This window comes from Pleurodeles waltl, chromosome 5, assembly GCF_031143425.1.
Source record: "Pleurodeles waltl isolate 20211129_DDA chromosome 5, aPleWal1.hap1.20221129, whole genome shotgun sequence".
In the NCBI taxonomy this organism is placed as follows: Eukaryota; Metazoa; Chordata; class Amphibia; order Caudata; family Salamandridae; genus Pleurodeles; species Pleurodeles waltl.
The window spans coordinates 599697989-599716993 of NC_090444.1; positions in this window are offsets into that span (position 1 = coordinate 599697989).

Genomic DNA, 19005 nt, shown 5'->3' on the forward strand with positions numbered 1-19005 from the left:
CCAGGTCTTGGGTGCCCATCAACTTTCCCAAGGTATGATGGGCCAGGTACTGAACAAACTCAGGGAAATCAAGGGGCTACAGAGGGATTTCCATCTTGAAATGTGGGAACACCGGGAGGCCCACAATTCCAACATGGTCTCCCTAACAGGGGTGCTGAGGGACATGAGCATTACCCTGAGCAGGGATAATCAACAGCATCACACCCCTTCCTTTTGTGCATCAGCACCAGGCCCTTTAACAGTGCAGTGTAGTTTCTGAGCCCTCTGCAAGCGGGGAAATCCAGCCAAGCATCTAAGAGGTGCAGGTGGCAAGACACCAACCACTGCCAGCAATTGACCACTTCCTGATGTCATTCCTTTGTGTGACACAGACTCACTCTGGTGGCTGTTCCTTAATCACTTTCCATTTTCCATGCTAGTAGGACACTGTACTCTGGACTCCAAATGTTGTGGCCTCTACTCTATTGATTGCATCTACCATGACTGATACCTCACCCTAAGTATTGTTTTTTATCCAGTATCTCTATTGATTTTTGTTGTAGTGTAAATAAATACCGCATCACTAAAACACTGACCACTACCTCTCTTTTTTATCTGTCTGGAATGCTAAATGCTAAACACATGTAAAGTACATTTGAAGACAATGGATGGAGGGAGATGTCTCAGGTAGTGTCATGCTGAGGATGACAAGCAACACAATGTCGCAGGTGTCTGGTCACATCAAACGTTTTATTGTACTGTATTGCACATAAGGTGGTAAGAATGTCTGCACAGCCATAGCCAAGAACGTTCTAGCCATATAGAGGCAGGCCAGCTATCCTATTACTAATATGCACCAGATCACACAAGAAACAGCCTGTAAGACCTTTGACTCCAGTTTGATCTTTATCACATACCAAAACCAAGCCTGACAACTTAACATACACCATAGCAAAGACAGAGGGCACTACAGCAGAGCCTTAGCTCAGGCCTTTCACATAACAATGAGCAAGCACCTGGTGGAATGTCACAAACCTGTTTCAGTGTTGTGGCGCAGGCACACTGGCCTGCAATGAGGAAACACATTGACAGCAATTAACAGGTCAATGATGATCAATGTCAACGCAAGTGAAGGTAGAAGGAATGGATTGCACAGGATGACATGCTACAAGGCCACATGACCACACACATGAGACCATTGGATCAACATACCTCTGCAAACAGGCCTATTGTGCAGCTCAGATACCTGCCTGCTGATTGTCCAGGCAGCCTGGGCATAGGTCTCATGCACCCTAAATCTGAGACAAACAGTGCCTGGATCAATCCATGTCCACTTCACATGTCTAATCGGCAACAGCCACCTGCCAATGACACAACTCTGAATACACGAGAATGGCATGGTGAAGAGACCTGGAAGGAATAAGTGAAATACAAGGAGTTTAGGCAGGTAAAGGCATGCATAGGACACACACCTAATTTCAAACTTCAGTTACTTCACTGACAGTCCAATGTGACTGCCCCAAAGGATATCCTCAACAGAGTCACATGTTCAAGCCTGATGTAGCCAGAAAACCTGGGCTGTAAAATGCATAACATGAGATGCCCTATCTCATGGTGACAGAGGTCCCCTTCTCAAAACATCCTGACCCCTACAGGACCCCATGCAGTCACAGTTTCACAGAACATCACATACTTACACTCAAGAGAAGTACTGATTGATGAGATCTGCCCGCATGTCTCCACCTTCATCCTCATCACTTGGCATTTCAGGAGGCTTATCCAATGGCACTGCTAGCTCCCCATCATCAGGGATGTGTGGGATGTTTCTCCTCAGGACAAGGTTGTGGAGCATGCAGCAGGCTGCAATGATCTCTCACACTTGTATGCAGAGTCCCCTGTAAGAGAATGCAGCATGTATACAACCATGAATCCAAAGCATCGTCTCACTAGCAGCAGACATAGCATTCAAGCACACATGACACATGTAACTTACCAACCAGCCAGGCCCTCTCTGTGTACGGTTGTGTCATCAGCTGTCAAATAGTGCTATTCTACATGATGAAGGCATCATGGACTGAACCAGGGTACTGGGTACAGACTTGGGAAATGTAGAGGTCCCCAAAAAAACTACTTTGGCATTGATGGTTCTTCCTGTTCTGTTAGACCTGCTCATTGCCACGCAGTGGAGCCAAGGGTGCATGGCTACTATCAATGTCTCCCACAACATGTAGGATGTGTGCAACGCCACAGAACTCTGCCTTCACATGGGTAAAATCCTCACATTGAGGAAACCTGATGCAGCATTCCAGGTGTTTCAACACTGCTGAGAGAACATCCTTCAAAAACAGACTGAACGTAGGCTGGGACATCTTAGCAAGTAGGGCCACTATGTTTTGGAAGGAACCTTTAGCCAGGAAGTGCAACAGTGACATGACTCGTGCAATGGGTGGTATGCTATTTGATGACTGATGGCTGGCATCAGACCTGGCTTCAACTGACGACAAAGATCCATGACTGTATGCCTATCCAGGCGGTATATCTGGATCAAATGTCAATCCTCCTTGGCCTTCAAGTCTGCTGGTGGATAATACACAGGAGGTTGTCTGATCCTTCTCCTCCCATGGTAAATATGTGGGAAAAAGGAAGATATGGCCGTTGTTGATTGTGTCCCTTGCAATTTACATAATACATGTCATATACGAACTGTGACATGTCATGTGAGTCACTCAAAACATGAATCACAGTACTCACGTTTGTAACACAATACCCCCTTGCTTTTCAATATATGTGTACACATTATCTATCTGGACAACAACAATGTGTGCGTCTACTTTGCAACTCTGACTGTGATTCAATGCCCCAAATCCTAGGATGCCTGTGATGGAGAGGGTGGTGGCTCTGCCCCCAATCATGTTGTAATATGTGCTGGACCACATACCAATATGTTCACTAAAATGATTGACCTACATGACAGGACAAGGTCAGTACTCAAGTTTCACCAGGACAACATTTTCCAAATCGTGACACATCTAAAATAGAGGTAAATTACATTGTATGCCTCTAAAATGGTCGCTGCCTGCCCTACTCCACTGGACAGTAGGAACCGCTGACCGATGGAAGTTGTCATGGTGGTAGGCAGATGTTCTGGAGGCTGACTTTGCCATAGGAAAACATTGCTGTCTGTTGTGGTCTTGAGCCAATTGCAGTGCTCACAGGCAGTGATGTCTGTGTATGTGGCAGATATGATCACCACCTTCTGCTAAATCCCTCACTTGACTCCTAACACTGCTGCCAGAAGGACCTCCACTACTTGAGCTGCTGTGGTCCACCTCTGGGAGCAATCAGGCCTCATCCAACAGGTGATAGGGTCACTGCCTTTTTGCCAGAAGAGCTGGAAAAGATTGTCCATACCACTGCATGGACAGTTCTATGATGTACTAGAGGAGCAGGTAAGTGCCCCATGTGCACACTTTTCTTTGTACTTCTAATTATCTTAACTTTAGTTATGCGTGCCTTCGGACCAGTTTGTCAGATTGTGTCCTCAAAGCCCTGTAGGTGCTGACAGTTTGCATTAATGGTTGAATCAATGGGTATGTGTCTATGCCAAGTGACAGCTATGGGGGCCTGAGACAATGTGGTGAGTGTGTATTGAGTGTTTAATGACCCAAATTGTGTTGGATGCACATTGAGGTATCATGACAGCGATCCACAGGCAAATCTTTCCACAGGATGATTTTTTATGTTTGATCACATGTGATTGCATGACAGCAGGAGGGCTGAATGCATGTGTCAGTTGATTACTATTTGAGCTCTTTCTGTGTTTGCACAATGATCTCTGGCCACATCTGGCTTGTTGGACTGTTGTTCTGCAGCCAGGTAATAACACACTATGCCCCTCGGGTCTGCACATAGACACCCAATGGCAATTGGCTGTAAGCTACATGATGTAATGTGATGCATGTGATTTGTCATATATGGTGTTTTGTGTGGGCTTGTCTGCTCAGCCTACAGAGACCAGGCCTGTCTATGGTTACTCACAGTAAAAGTCGAAATCTGGGCTGGTATTGATTCTCCTTTGCAATGAAAGTGTGCCACTGTGCCCACACCAGATATCCCAGCACAGAATGTGATGTTGCCAAATCATGCCAATATGCAGCTTCCTGAGCCTCTGTTCACTGATTACTGTAGGAATTGCATTGGAGACAGGCTGGTGATCTGTGAATGATGTGCTCTTATCAACTCTGACAAGGTGTGTCATACAGTCATGACCTGTTCCTGGATCCCACAGACCAGTTGTCTGTTTCAACTAGCTCTGATGTGTCCTGTGCATGCTCCTTGCATTTTCGACATTGCACATCTGCAAACAGTGTGTTGTTAACTGATGTGCCATGATATCGGATTCTGCGGTTTGGTCATAAAGCGGGGAATGTACAATGCATGGCCAGGTTTCTCTTAAGGTACTCTAAGTTTAGTGAACCCACATGTATGAAAGTGTGTATTGTAATGTTGATGTGACACACAGACCCCCAACCCCTGAAGTAGCAGGTGCCTGCATCTGTATCTGCACAGGTAACGCATGCTTGACTCTTCGTGTGTTCAACATATCACTCCCTTTATTGTGGTCTAAGTGTAATGAGTCAGCTTTTAGGCTGGCCATGACCTGTATGGACTGTATGAAGTGGGTGACATTCATAGGTAGTGGATATTTGTGTTCCTTGTTTGCTGGGTGGTTTACCTGTCACTTGCCACTTTGTGTGATGTGTTCCATTGTGTTCCAGGTCAATGTCATGTAGCTAGCTCATGTTCCACAAAAGTCACAATTGGCCACCCTTGTCCTGTCTGAGCTGGGGGGTGTTTGTAGTCATGTCCCTCTGTCCAATGACTGCTATGTGTCACAGGTGGACAGGATGGTCAAGAGAGTATGTTATTAGCTTGGTGCACTGACATGTATGTGACTCAGCCATGTTGTATGGGACTTGTGGACATAATATGCTGTCTTGTCATTTGCATCCATGCAGGCCAACGGCCATCAGAATAAGAGAATCTGGAGAGTCGTTGCCAGGGTGTGGGCCCTGGTGGTCCACAGCTGGTGGGCCGCCCACTGTCAGAAGAGGTGGGAGGACCTGATATGCTGGGCCTGGAAGATCGCAGAGGCCCAGCTTGTGCTGTCCTCCCAACGAGGACAGGGTGCCTGTCGGATCATGACCCCCCCTAATGGACCGCATGTTGGCAAAGCCAACCTGGAGTTGGATTATCTTTTGAGAGCAGCATAGCAGCCACCATGGGGTGAGTACAAGGCAAATTCATGTGTGACCCTTTGCCAGGTGATTGAGTGAGGGACAGGCTACTCCCCTGACAATGTGGGATGTGTCACGTGCCAGAGATCATATGGGATCAAATTAGTGTTGATGGGCTGTGTGTTTCCAACTGGTGTGCTCATCCTTTTGGAGCTGGGACCTAGGGCTAAACTGTTCAGAACACTCAGTCCAGTTGAACAGCAGAGAGCATATATGATTGTGTTTAGTGTACAAATATTCTGCTTTACCTACTTTGGTGGGTGTTACTTTTCACCAACTGATCACTCCTCCAATGTCACAGTTCAAAGGTAGGTAGGATGTGGCTCACTGCCACACTGCCATGTGTCTTGGGATATGTGTAGGTTGACATCTGCAACCCATGGGCACATTTTCTCCATTGCATGTTGGGTGCTGGTGCCTCACAGTAGTTATGATGCATGGGTGTCATTCATACATGTGACATGACTTACATGGAAATATCTTGGCAGATGTAGTAAACTACTTTCCCTTGGTAAGTTGGTAATGTGCACTGGCATGGGTGATGTGTCATCAGTGTAGCCAACGTGCCTGTATGTGCTCCATTCCCACTAGGATAAATATATATGCCTTAGATGTAGGCATGTGCTAGCCATGCAGATGGGATGATGCCTGGAATCTGCAATTGTTGTCCATTTACTGTGATGCCTCAGACAGGACTGCGTCACCATCATATGATGTCAGACAGATACATTCATGCCTCTTAAAATGTCATTAGTCATGTGTAACTGCAGTAGCCATGATGGACATGTCAGGTAGGGTCAGGGTGTAGATCCACTTCATGATCATTTGTACCCTTGATGTGGAATGTTGGTTTTGGGTGCACATCACCTGTGTTGAATGGGAATTGTGCCCTGACTTTGGGGATGCATCAAGGATTGACTTGCTGTGATGTTTGCATCACATTTGTTTGGGGTCAGGGATTCATCCACATACAGATTCCATACTTGCCATGTCTGAGATGTGGGTAGTGATGTTGCTTCTCATTGTACAACAATTTGGTGTCCTTCAGTTAGTGATTACAAGGTCTGCGTCCCTCTGTCCTGCACGGTACAGTTGTCTACTACAAACCCACTCAGAAGTAAGAATGGCAATGGGTGTGAGACATTGGTGGGGCTATCTTGGGCCTTACAGGACCATGCTTGTATGTATTCTGGAGACATCTCTCCATGATGTTTAGGACCTGACTTCATTGTTGTTCCTTGCAACACCACATGTGAGGCACATCCAAGTGACCGTGCTACTACCTCCTGAACTCATTTTGGGCAGGTGTTACTTGTAGAACTGTACATTGTTGGGATGTGTCCATAGTGACATGGCTGTTCCATGTCACCTAATCCAGGTATGGCATGTTTGTACCAGTGTTGTCTGCATTTACTTAGCAACATCTGTTATTGTTGATACATTGCATGTATCCACAAGCTTGTGTCTGTTTAATTTGTAGGGTACCTTACAATGGGATCCAATTGTTGGCTACTGGTTCACTGGGGTATGTGGCACAGGTTTGGAGTGGAGTAGTCCCCTAGCTGTGATATGGTCAGTGTGGTAGCTAGACTTCATACATGCTATTGTAGCTTTTCTGGTACATCATGAGGGGGCCACTTGACATGATCGTATGTTGTGTCTCTCAGAGTTGTGATTGAAGTGTTTTCCTATCCATGTCATGACCCTACTTCACTTTCTTTTGGCAGCATCAACACCGGTAGGCGAAGGAGATGGGGCAGAGCCGAGTGGGGAAGCTTTTGGCCATGGAACCTCGAGTCAAGACACCACCAACACAGAGGGACCCAGTTGCCTGGATGGCGAGGGGAGTGCCACAGGGGAGACTGGATCTACATCCTTGGATTCCTCTTCCAGTAGCCACTCCCTAGTGGTGGCGGACCCGTTGAGGACCATTCTAGTACCATCTGTGTCTGCCACCCCGTTCTATCACCGCCCTCCCTGTTGCTCCCCACCCAATTGGCCAAGCCCACTCAACCAAGAAGGTGAGCGTCACCTTTGACACATGTACCTCTGTCTAAGTTCCTGTTACCCCTGCTGCACTCAGTGAGGAGTCTATTGACTTCCTGAGGTTGATCTACCTGGGTCAGTCCACCATCATGCATGCCATCAAGGGACTGACAGGCCAAGTCCACCAGAGCAATGCATTCCTGAAGGGCATTCATGGTGCAATGGCTGACCTACAGGAATCTTTTCAGACTCTGGCCCCTTGTTAACCCTTGTCTTTCGTCCCCCCTCCACTTTCCTCTTCCGAGTCTAAATCCCCTCTTCCCAATCCACCCAAAGCACGCAGACAGAGTTGCATGCATCCACCTCAACAGACAAGGGTAGTGCACACAAATGCAAGCCTCACAAGACACATTGGCATGCACACAAACAACATCCACCTGCAGACACAGCAAAAGTCACGGCTTGCCTTGACACCCCCCAATACCCAGCATCATACACCACACTCATCCCACCTGTGGATACCACCTCAGCAGACTCTAAGACAACCACCCCAGACACCACATCCACAGACACCACAGACACCACAACCACAGACATACCTACATGCAGCACATCCACCATACCTGCAGTCACCACCCCAACAGACACCCACCCACACACCATGGCATCCCCATGCCCCCCTCAGCCAAGACACATTAAAGCCCTCACTCACCTATCCAACAGACACCCACCACACACAAGCACACCTCCCAAAAACATGCACCCAAGACATCCACCCCTACATGTCAGACAATCACTCCCTCAACCTCCAAATCCCAACCCTCTTCTGATGACTGTCCCCATTGTGAGCTTGAGCTTACCCCTAATTTCCCCCATACCACCCCCAAAAGGACAATTTCCCTCCCAAAGGTGATCCCTTCCACCTCCAAAGGCCTACACTGCCCCCCTGCAAGCATCCATCCCTCCCTGCCAAGAAGAAGCCTACCCATCCCCAGAAGGCTCCACTCTTCCAAACCCAAACACAACCCCCGAAACCAAACTCCCCAATCCCTTGGTCATGCCTGAGGTGTCTGCCTGCCCCCTTGATGCCCCTACCTGTGGACATTTTATGGTAGTCAGAAGTCAAGAAGGGGCCCAACACTGTGACTTGTGGCCCAAAAAGTTTGGACTGGCCTATAAGCCAACCAGTTGTTGGTTTGTTGGCTAGACCTTTGTCCTGCATGTCCTTCTCTAGCTTTCTGTTGTTCCTGAATGACATTGGTTGTGTAGCTGTAGTTGTGTGTGTTTTGGCTGTTTGCTGCTCCGTTTGGTGGTTTTTGCCATATGTGAGTTTGTTTGCAGTGCTGTTGTCCCCCAAGGGAAGGGTGTGTGTTGTGTTATGGGTATGTGTTTGTACATTTAATATTTGTGTCATGGCATTATATTGTGTTTGTTGTGGTATGTGTTTCTTTTTGTGTTGTGCAATGTGGACATTTATGGTGTAAGACTTGTCCCCCTGATATGGCTATTGTGTACATGTGATGTATGTGTTCTTGAGTTTTGTCAGTGCAGACATGCAGTGTGTTGAGTTGTACTGGTTTGCTTTACATTTGAGTGTGCATGTGTCCATTTAGGTGTGTGTCCCTCGCAGCTGATTGGTGAAGGGGTATGTCCCATGGAGTGTGAGTTGTGTGTGCTTTGTTGTCTTACCCTTCCTCATTGTTTGACTGTGCATGACAATGGATATTAGTACTGCTTGTCCCTGAGATCCAATCAGGGCCATTTCCTATGTGCCTGTTGTTTGTGGCCCTGATCAACGAGATATGTGTTCCATTTCAGTCGCCTTCCATGTATGGTCCTGATGCTCCCATTCCAGCTGTGCAGGTATTGCTGTTATGATGTGTTTTGTGTCTTTCGTCTATTTGTCTCTGTGTGCATTGTGCATGGCATTGTGTTTCCATTGTGCTATGTGTGTGTGTGATGTGTGTGTTGATTGCAGGGTTGTTTGATGGTGGTGTTGTGTGTGTGTGACATGCACATGGATGTATATGTGTATTGTACATGTGGCCAGTCCCTGGCCAGTGTTGGGTGTGAGTGTATGGAATGTGTTTGTATGTGTGCAGTAGTTGTGTTGTTGTTGCTATGTGTGTGAAGGTTATGTGGCCTTCTGTGTCCCTGAGCATGTGCTGTGTAGTGTGCGCCAATGTGTAGTATTGGCATGCAGTGTGTGTGTTCTGACTGAAGTGTGCTTGTTGTGAATGTGTAGATGTCCGCTTTGCAGTATGTGAGTGTGTATGTGTTGAATGTTAGGTGACCTGCTGCCCGTGGTGTCCCCCCTATGATGTGTTTTCTAGCAGCATAAGTTGTTTGGTAATATCAATAATACAGGTAGGTGTGTGTACTTACAGTTGCTGTTGTCTACATTGGCGTTGATTCCGTTGTCTTTTGGCGAGCAGGAGCAGCGGCATGATGTTTAGGAACGGCTCCATGGTGGCTCTGGACATGTAGGGCTGTCTGCAAGTAAGTGTCTCCCTTTATACTGTCCATTTCTGCCTTCCGATACATGGTGGTTGGACTGCCATGGTCACATTCGCGGTGTGAAACCTCTTAATAGGTCCAATGGAAACATGGTCTCTGCCGGCATGTTTGTGATTCCAGTCGACCACAGTTGTCTGTGCTTCCTGGTGGTGGCAGCGGACCGCTGGAGGTCTTCGATTTGCTCGACCCCCAAACTCATAATATGACAGTCCGCTCCACCAGCCTGTTGGCAGTCGGACTACCACCACCAACATGACAGTCATCAAACCGCCAAACTCGTAATCAGCCCCTACATGTCACAAAAACACTTAAACAATTAATACAACTACTTAAGTTCACAATTTACATAATTAACAATTAAATGTGTATAAAATATAAACAGTATTTTGAAATAAAAAACAATAATTTATAATGTAAATACCTTCCCACCCTATTAACCTGCTGCTAAATTATACATTATTAGTTAAATGTAAATAAATGAATTAGATGGAAAAAGATAGAAACTATACTAAAACATTAAACACTTATTATAATAATACTAATACCTAGTATTACTATATTAACCAATATTTAATACATTTGTTAATTGCTATTTAATACTACTATATTATACTAAATGGAATTATATACAATAACATTTTAGAAAAAACAGCACTGTATATCTAAAAAAAAGAATATTCTTAATTGTGTTCTACATTTTGTTCCTCAATTTTTTTGGCTGAGATATATTTGACACAATGGGGCTGATTGTAAGTTCGGTGGATGAAAACATCTATCCGCAAACTCCTGATGAGGGGATCTATGTGGTGCTGGCAACCTCCCCGCTGACCCTATTACATCTTTCCCTCTGGGCTGGTCAGCCCAGTGTGAAAGGTGCTGCAGCATTGCCGCCGGCTCATAATGGAGCCGGCAACAATGCAGCCACACGCAGGTGGCACCAACACCCTTGAAATGCGTACTGCCTGCATAGCAGACAGTGTACATTTCAAGGGTGCTGGGAAGCATGACCACTGCACTGCCCATGCCTTAGGCATGGGCAGTGCAGGGGCCCCCCTGTGGCCCCCTGCATTTGTTCTCCACCAGCCTTTTCATGGCAGTGGAACCACCATACAACCCTGGTGGAGAACAAGGTTGTAATCAGCAGGGCGACTCTGAGTTCAGCTCCACCCTGGCTGATTACAACCAGCACTCCAGTCAGCCTTTCGGGATCTAGGATCCTGGCGGGGACAGCGGTATGATGGCGGGTCTGCCCACCAACCTCGTAATGTGACCGTTGGTCTGCCGTGGTGGTCCTAGGACTGTATTTGTGTCATTAACCTTCCCAGCTCATAAGTGAATGAAGAAGTTCTTTTAGTAAAATTATGCCAATAATGTTCTTATTGCAAGACAAATATTGAATTAGGCACATACAAGGGAGTACCAAAAAAGTAGAAAGCAGAATGACAGGACTGAAACCGAAGACTGGTGAACCTTGGAACAGACTGGGATTGGGCTGCTGGATTTGAATTGGGTAATGCCTGCAAAAGACAAAACTAGTAAGACAACACAGATATAATTAAAAAAACAATTGTATGGCAAAAGGAAAGTCAAGCAGAAGAGTGCTGAATGAGTCTCAGCTGAAGAGGCATCAAGACTTGAAACTCACTATAACTCTTGGTAACAATACCTACGAATTCAACATAAAGAAAAGAGAGGACAAAGGATTGGAACAAAAAGAGCGGAGAACAGAAACAGGGCTCTGGAAACACAGGGCTGGATTCTGAGAAACAAGAACAGGATTGGAAGTAGGCAGATCAAGGAAATCTGAACCACAAGACAAGGAATCCGCAAACAAAGAAGAACAGAACTGGAAGTACAAAGACAGAATTAGGAATACTGGATTACAAAGCAATGAATCTGCATAGAATATTAACAGAAGGGCTGTAGCAACAAGGAATAGGAACAGAGCATCGATAGCAGGAAAGCAAAGTTACTGGAAAAATAAATAATAAAGAACACACAAAGTATACATAAACAAGGAGCAAGCCTTAAGGCAAAGCAGCAAGACAACACAGAGTGAGCAGGTGCTATGAACCAGAGCTCTACTAAAGCAGAGAATGCTGCATGGGGACATGGAGAAGAAAAGACTAGGACAGTCAGCAGGGTGAAGGGAATGGCAGGGCCATCACTTGGGCTCTTAGAGTGAAGGTAACAACTAGCCTGAGCCAATGCTCACTTTTGGCACTGAAGCCTGATTGTTTGGACACAGGTGGATCTGTATCTTGTAAACATGGTGTTCCTATCCATACTAATATGGGATGTGAGAACGCTTAGCCAGTCAGAATTCACTGGAATGTAAAGAGGGCCTAAATGTATGTTTATCACAGTAAAAGAATAAACAAATGAGTAAATCTCTTTCTTTTATTTTTTCAAGTTGTGAAATACTAGTAAGTATTTATTGTACTTGGCTGAATGAAAACAAAACTAAGGGCCTCATATGACATTGGCCGTGGTGGTGGTCCGACCTCCACATTATGACCCTGACAATTGGACTGCAAGGGACTGCCATCTTGCCCCAAAGGTGGTTCCTGATGGGCTAACCGTGGTCTGAGTTTTGGCCAGCCACAATGGTGCTGAGTTCAGTGCCACCACGCTGACCATGAGTCCAGTTTCCACCAGCCTTTTCATGGCAGGGACCCCACCATGAAAATGCTGGTTGAAACGGGGGACCATGTTGTGGGCAGCACAGGAGCCCCCCTGCCCAGCACCCTGGGAATGCACAATTTCTGCTTAGAAGACAGTGCTTATTCCGAGGGTGCCGGTGTGCTACAGAATTGACCAATACTGTAACACTGTTCCTGCCTGGCTGACTGGCAGGAAAATTGTAATACGATGTTCCCACCAGTCAGCCCGCTGGGAACATCGTAATACGACAGTGATGAGGCAGCTGGGTTGACGGCCGCCTCATCCCCGTGAGTTTGGCAGTCCCCCCATAAGTCTGGAGGTAGGCTCATCTGACCACCAAACTCATAGGGAGCCCCTAAGTAGCTAGTTAGCCAACTAGCTCCATGTTCGCTGGACATCTTGATTTTGATTTTGTTCCTGTGATGCATGGGCTGATCTGGTAGAGTTAAGTGTGCCAAACCTTAGTGATCAAGAAATCTAGGTACAGATTTGCAGTGTTATTTTGGTATGACTGTGAAAAGTGGCCAGGACTGCATGGACACAAAAAGAGGTGTGCATTGTTGTAGACAGTTGACTGTAACTGTGTTGTGGGGGAGTGTGTCTGTGCATATTAGTGCTTAATTTGAGCCGGTGGTGTCCGGTGTTCGGCACCAGCACTTTATTCTCAACACCAGCACAAATGACAGTCCACCACATGGTGGCACTATTTGCCTAACTTGGAGTTGAGCACAACAATAGAGTGTTTTATAATTTAATATACGCTAGAAATGAATAATACCTGACACTCACACCATACTCAAAGCTTTAGATGACCTGGAAAAATCTGAATTGTCACACTGGTAGGAGTGTGGTGGTTAGCAGCAGTGTTGGTACTGTCACAGGCAGTGCTGGCAGGGAAAGTTGGTGGTGAAAACTGCAGTCACCCCCTTGAGAAAGACTCTGGCACTTACTTTTTTATCAAGTAGGCACTAGCGCTTGTATACTTCCTGTTTATGTGAGCGTACCTATCTTTTGTCTCTGCAGTTGTGGTGTGTGCATGTGTGTGTGCTCAAGTGTTTGCGTTTGTGTTTGTGTCAGCATCTGCTTGTTGGATTCTGGACATGGGTATCTTTTTCTCCATGGTTTGCAGTGACACCCAACAGTCTACATTTCTTAATTCTTTTCTGTGCCCTAATTGCTTGCACTATTTGCCTCTTCAAGTGTAACAACTATGCTTTCATCTTCTTTTCACTTTCACAGTCTACTTTCCTCTCCTGCTTCCTTTCACCAAACAGATGCTGGTTTTCGACTCCTGCTCTGCTCTTGGGAACATTATTCAAATTTCAATTTGTAAAAGGCTGCACAAGCAATAGTAAAACATATATGAGCCTCATTATGAGTCTGGTGGTCAAAGTACTGTTGGACCACCACACTCCTGGAGCTCAAACTGCCAAATTACAACCCTGACAGTTGGACCGTCATGGGACAGCGATCTCTGCCAGGAACATGATTCACAACATTCAGATTTGTGGTTAGCCTAAGCAAAAGTCCTCTTTCTTCCAGCCCTTTCATGGCAGTTTAACTGCCATAAATACGCTGGTGGAAAGGAAGTGCCAGGGGCCAAGGGGGGCCTGCAACACCCATGATAATGTTGTAGGCAGTGCAGGGCCCCCTGTGCCAAGCACCCTCAAAATGAGCACTGTCTGCTTTGCAGACAGTGGGCGTTCCGAGGGTGCTGGTATGCTACGGTATTGGCCAAGACCCACACTCTAGTACTGTTCTTGCCGGGCTGTCCAGAGTGGGAACATTGTAACATGATTGGTAGGGAGGCTGCAGGTATAATGGCAGCCTGGTCCCCGCGGCTTTGGTAGTCTGCACAGGCTAACAGCCAAAGTCATAATGAGGCCCATATTTCTTAGACTGTTTGTATGTGTCTTTCTATGTCAAGTGCTCCTTGTGTATGGGTGCCTATCGGTCTCTGTGGAAGAGGACCTGCTTCCTGATCAGTGTGCATTGGTTGCTGCAGGTGTGTTAGTATGTGTGTTGGAATGTGTGTAGGTGTATATTTGTTTGTACATATTTAATACATGCTCTACACAAAAGGCAAACCTATTGACTTTTTCCATTCTTGTTTATTAGGATTTGTGCCATGCTAAGTGACATCCATCTTAAATGAATTTAAGTACTGTTGTATCCTACTAGCTAACCATAATAAAATTCCATGGCTCAATTTCATTCATAATTCTTTTCGGAAATTGGACCTGGAGTTCATGTATCTTAAACCCGAGCTTATGCCTGCAAATGCCAAGGAAATTGTTAAATCTAGATGTATAGAGTATACCATGAATCATAGATATCAAGTGGCTGAGAAATTGAAAACATTTGAATTATATGTACAGATTTCAACTTCAATTTCGATAGAACCATATTTCAACTGGTTTCCGATTCCCTCTCTGTACTCTCTACTTGTACTTTTTAGATTAAATATGATTCATTTCAGAGTGGCTTTTCCAACGAAATGTATGTGGCAAAAAACTTTACCGCCATGCCATGCCCTTGTGACAATTTTTCTAAACAAAGCACTTGTCACTTTGTTTTATTTTGTTCACTTTACTCAGCTCCTAGGAAAGTTTTTATATTGCCAATTTTGCGTAAATTACACACTTCTTTTAATAAGGAGGCAATGATTGGTATTCAAAGACTTTCATCTAAACAAATGTGCAGTTCAGTTTTAAGTTTCATCAAATCAGCCATTGCTATTAGGAACCGATATGAACTGGTCGATGTGACTGTTTGTTAGTGTAACTTTAAATATGTGATTTGGGCCCATATTTATACTTTTTGACGCAAAACTGCGCTAACGCAGTTTTGCGCCAAAAAAATTAGCGCCGGCTAACGCCATTCTGAAGCGCCATGCGGGCGCCGTATTTATTCAATGACGTTAGCCGGCGTTAGCCGCCGCCGCTGTCTGGTGTGCGTTAAAAAAAAACACGTACACCAGGCAGCGCCGGCGTAGGGGGAAAATGGCGTATGGGCGTCCAGAAATGGTGCAAGTCAGGCTGAGGCAAAAAAATCGCCACAACCCGATTTGCGCCATTTTTTTACTACGCCCATCCCCCATTGAAATGACTCCTGTCTTAGCAAAGACAGGAGTCATGCCCCCTTGCCCAATGGCCATGCCCAGGGGACTTCTGTCCCCTGGGCATGGTCATTGGGCATAGTGGCATGTAGGGGGGCACAAATCAGGCCCCCCTATGCCACAAAAAAAAATTAAAAAAAATACTTACCTGGACTTACCTTAATGTCCCTGGGGTGGGTCCCTCCATCCTTGGGTGTCCTCCTGGGGTGGGCAAGGGTGGCAGGGGGTGTCCCTGGGGGCAGGGGAGGGCACCTCTGGGCTCATTCTGAGCCCACAGGTCCCTTAACGCCTGCCCTGACCCAGGCGCTAAAATCCGGCGCAAATGCGGGTTTTTTAGACCCGCCCACTCCCGGGCGTCATTTTTGCCCGGGAGTATAAATCCGACGCAATAGCATCGGAGTCATTTTTTAAGACGGGAACGCCTACCTTGCATATCATTAACGCAAGGAAGGTGTTCACGCAAAAAAATGACGCTAACTCCATGAACTTTGGCGCTAGACAAGTATAAATATGCCCCTTTATTTTCTCGTTCAGGATTTTAAAATGTGTAAATTATTATTTATTTATTTAGAAGGGCTATGGGATATTTCTTTATTTTTGATAATTAGCTTTGTAATATTTGTAGACTGAAGATATTGGTCTTTTTTTTAATCAAGTAATATGGATTGAATTTTTATGGTTATATATATTTTATGTATGTATGTGTGCTTTTATGGCAATATGCTGAATAAAGATCTTTGACTGACTGAAGTACTGTTGGATACTAATATTTTGCTTTGGTAATGGATAAATATGGCTTCAAAAACTCACAATGGCTTCAGATGAAACATGGTGCACTTCCTAAGGATGTTCACATCACTGAGCAGGAGCCTGCAAATTAATTTCATTAAAATCCTTCATTTTAGTCACATGGCTGGTTCTACACATATGACAAAGTTTTTTATTTTTACAAGGCTTTCTTTAATATCATTATCAGTGGGTACAGTACATTGCATTTTCACGCTTGAGCTGAGTGTACTTGCCTAATCTTGAGAAATGATTGGTCGCATGTTTGTTGATTTATTGGCATATCTGCCAATGTTTTTCAACGGCTTTGTGCACTGAGTACAGAATTTCGTAGCGCTCGTTGAAAAAGTAAGCTCCTGCGACTGGGTTACAGAGATAGTACCATATATCAGACAGTGTCAACCTGGTGCTTGTATAATTTTACAACATTATTGTCCTGCCCTGTGCAGTGCAAAAGGGCCATGTGACCAGGACTGCTGGCATTTTCCTGCTTTGCTGCAGGCTAGAGACAGCTTTCAGAAAAGGATGGACTGTATGAGCGAATCTTGCCTCTATTTCTCCATTCTGGTCTCAGTCTCTTGCTGTGTGGTGCAGCTCTGAACACTTTAGCCAGGGCCAATTTTGGTTTCCAGTCTGAACCTGCATGTTGCAGCAGCCTAGATGATATATAGAAAATCATATGTATATATGCTCATGAAGATGTAGCAGACTAAACATGATAATCACAAGAACAGGAGAACATATAGGGTAATATATGTTTTATATTGTTAAAGGTACTATATATGGGTCCAGCTCAGCCTTCTATCCTTTCGCAGTTCTTGATGTGAGTACTATTAACCTTTCAAGTGTGGGTGTCGGCACCAGCAGACACCAGCATGCCATCCCCAGTGCGTCTGTTAGCCATTGCTCAAATTTGGGGAGGTTTTATCAGCATGCATGGTGCACTGGCATCATTTTACTGAAGGGATTGTGAATTGGGAAGATTGGCTCATTTCACTTTCACTCAATCGGTGCTCAGGAGTGTATCCCATCCCCCAGAGCACAGATTTGCATGAGGGAGATAACATTGGAAAGAGGACAATCTCCCCTTTTGCTTCTTAGTGAATCCTTTCTTAGGTGGTTTGCTGCAGCCTTTATACACCAGAAAGTAGTTTGGGAGTGCTTAGCAGCCCCTGTGGCAATGGACAAGTGCTCCTCACAGTCAGAAACATCTTTATGCCTCATCAGTCTGAGCCTCCACTTCTAAATACCCCCAAACATTTTTTTCCCCATGTCTGTGATGTAAGCTTCCCGAAAGCACAAGGATCCACAAAATACCTACCACCCAGCATTTCACAGTAGTCCCATAAAAACATTTCCATACTTGTGTTGCTGTGCTAACACCCATGATACAAAAGTCCCTAAAATGAAACGTGGACAATAGCAACAATAGGGGTAGCTCTGATATTTGGGCTTGGGTTCGGTGGACACCCAAAGAAAACCAACCAAACCCAGACATTTCTGAAAACTAAAAGTCTGGGGGAGTTATGGTGGTATGCCTCTTGGTGAACCAATGATGTTTTCTTACCCGCAAATCACTCCAAACCTCAAACTGTGATTATAAATGCACATTTTCTTAGCATTTCAGCTACATAAATTTCTGGAAACCACAGGGTTCCACCAAATTCCTACTGCCTAGCATTCTTCACTTGCACCGATAAAAATGCTACCGCACTTGTGTGGCTGGATTTAATGCCTATGACAGACACAAAACAAAATGTAGCTATATTTTGTCTATCCTCTCAATGCCCTCCAGGGCATTCCACAAACCTTTGGCACCCTTAGAATCTCCATGTTTGTAAGAAAAAGGACACAAATGTGCTGTGAATACCTTATGTGGGGAAAAGTTATGGAGGTGTAAGAGCAAAATATCAAAATAGTCACAAAAAGGGCTCCACACTGTGGTGGAAAAGACTCAGCAGTTAAGTGGTTAAATTGTGTAATACTGACACATTGTTTGCATCATTTAGAAGCAGCGGTAGTGTGTATAGGGCGATAAATAAAAAGCAAGGTATGAAGAGTATTGCATATACATTTGCTCATAGCAATATTTATCTAGACACTTCATAACAAGAGTTTATTAGAGATCCTTGGCTACTTCAGCTCGTGTAGAGCTATGTAGATTTCTAGATGTCTTAAGCTTTCGTTTGTTGGAAATGCGTGTAAATGACTACAAGAAATAGAGCTAGAAAAAGGAGAAACAACAAAACACATGTAACAGCAAACCTTAATGATGGTATGTAAATACCTATTGGAGTTGGCTAACATAATGTCATTAACAAATGTTGTGCCACTAGGATGCCAATCTTGTTCCTGATAATTTGAGATAAACCCTCAGGAGGCCTGGCATTTAACCTGCAGCCTGGATATCTGGAACGCAATACATAAGAAGCCATTTAGAATGTGTAGAGGGCTACCCAATAATATGAGTTTGGGAGGAGGATAATTCCCAGCACTTTGGAAATTTGTAAGTACAGTGTATCTGCGCCTGTTTAATCCCATGCATTCTGCTGTTAAATAGCAATTTGAGCATGACTTTGAAGTTTACTAGTGAGCACTGGTGACTAATTTGTTTAGCACAAAAAAATGATGCCCTGATTATTATAACTGATGACCATT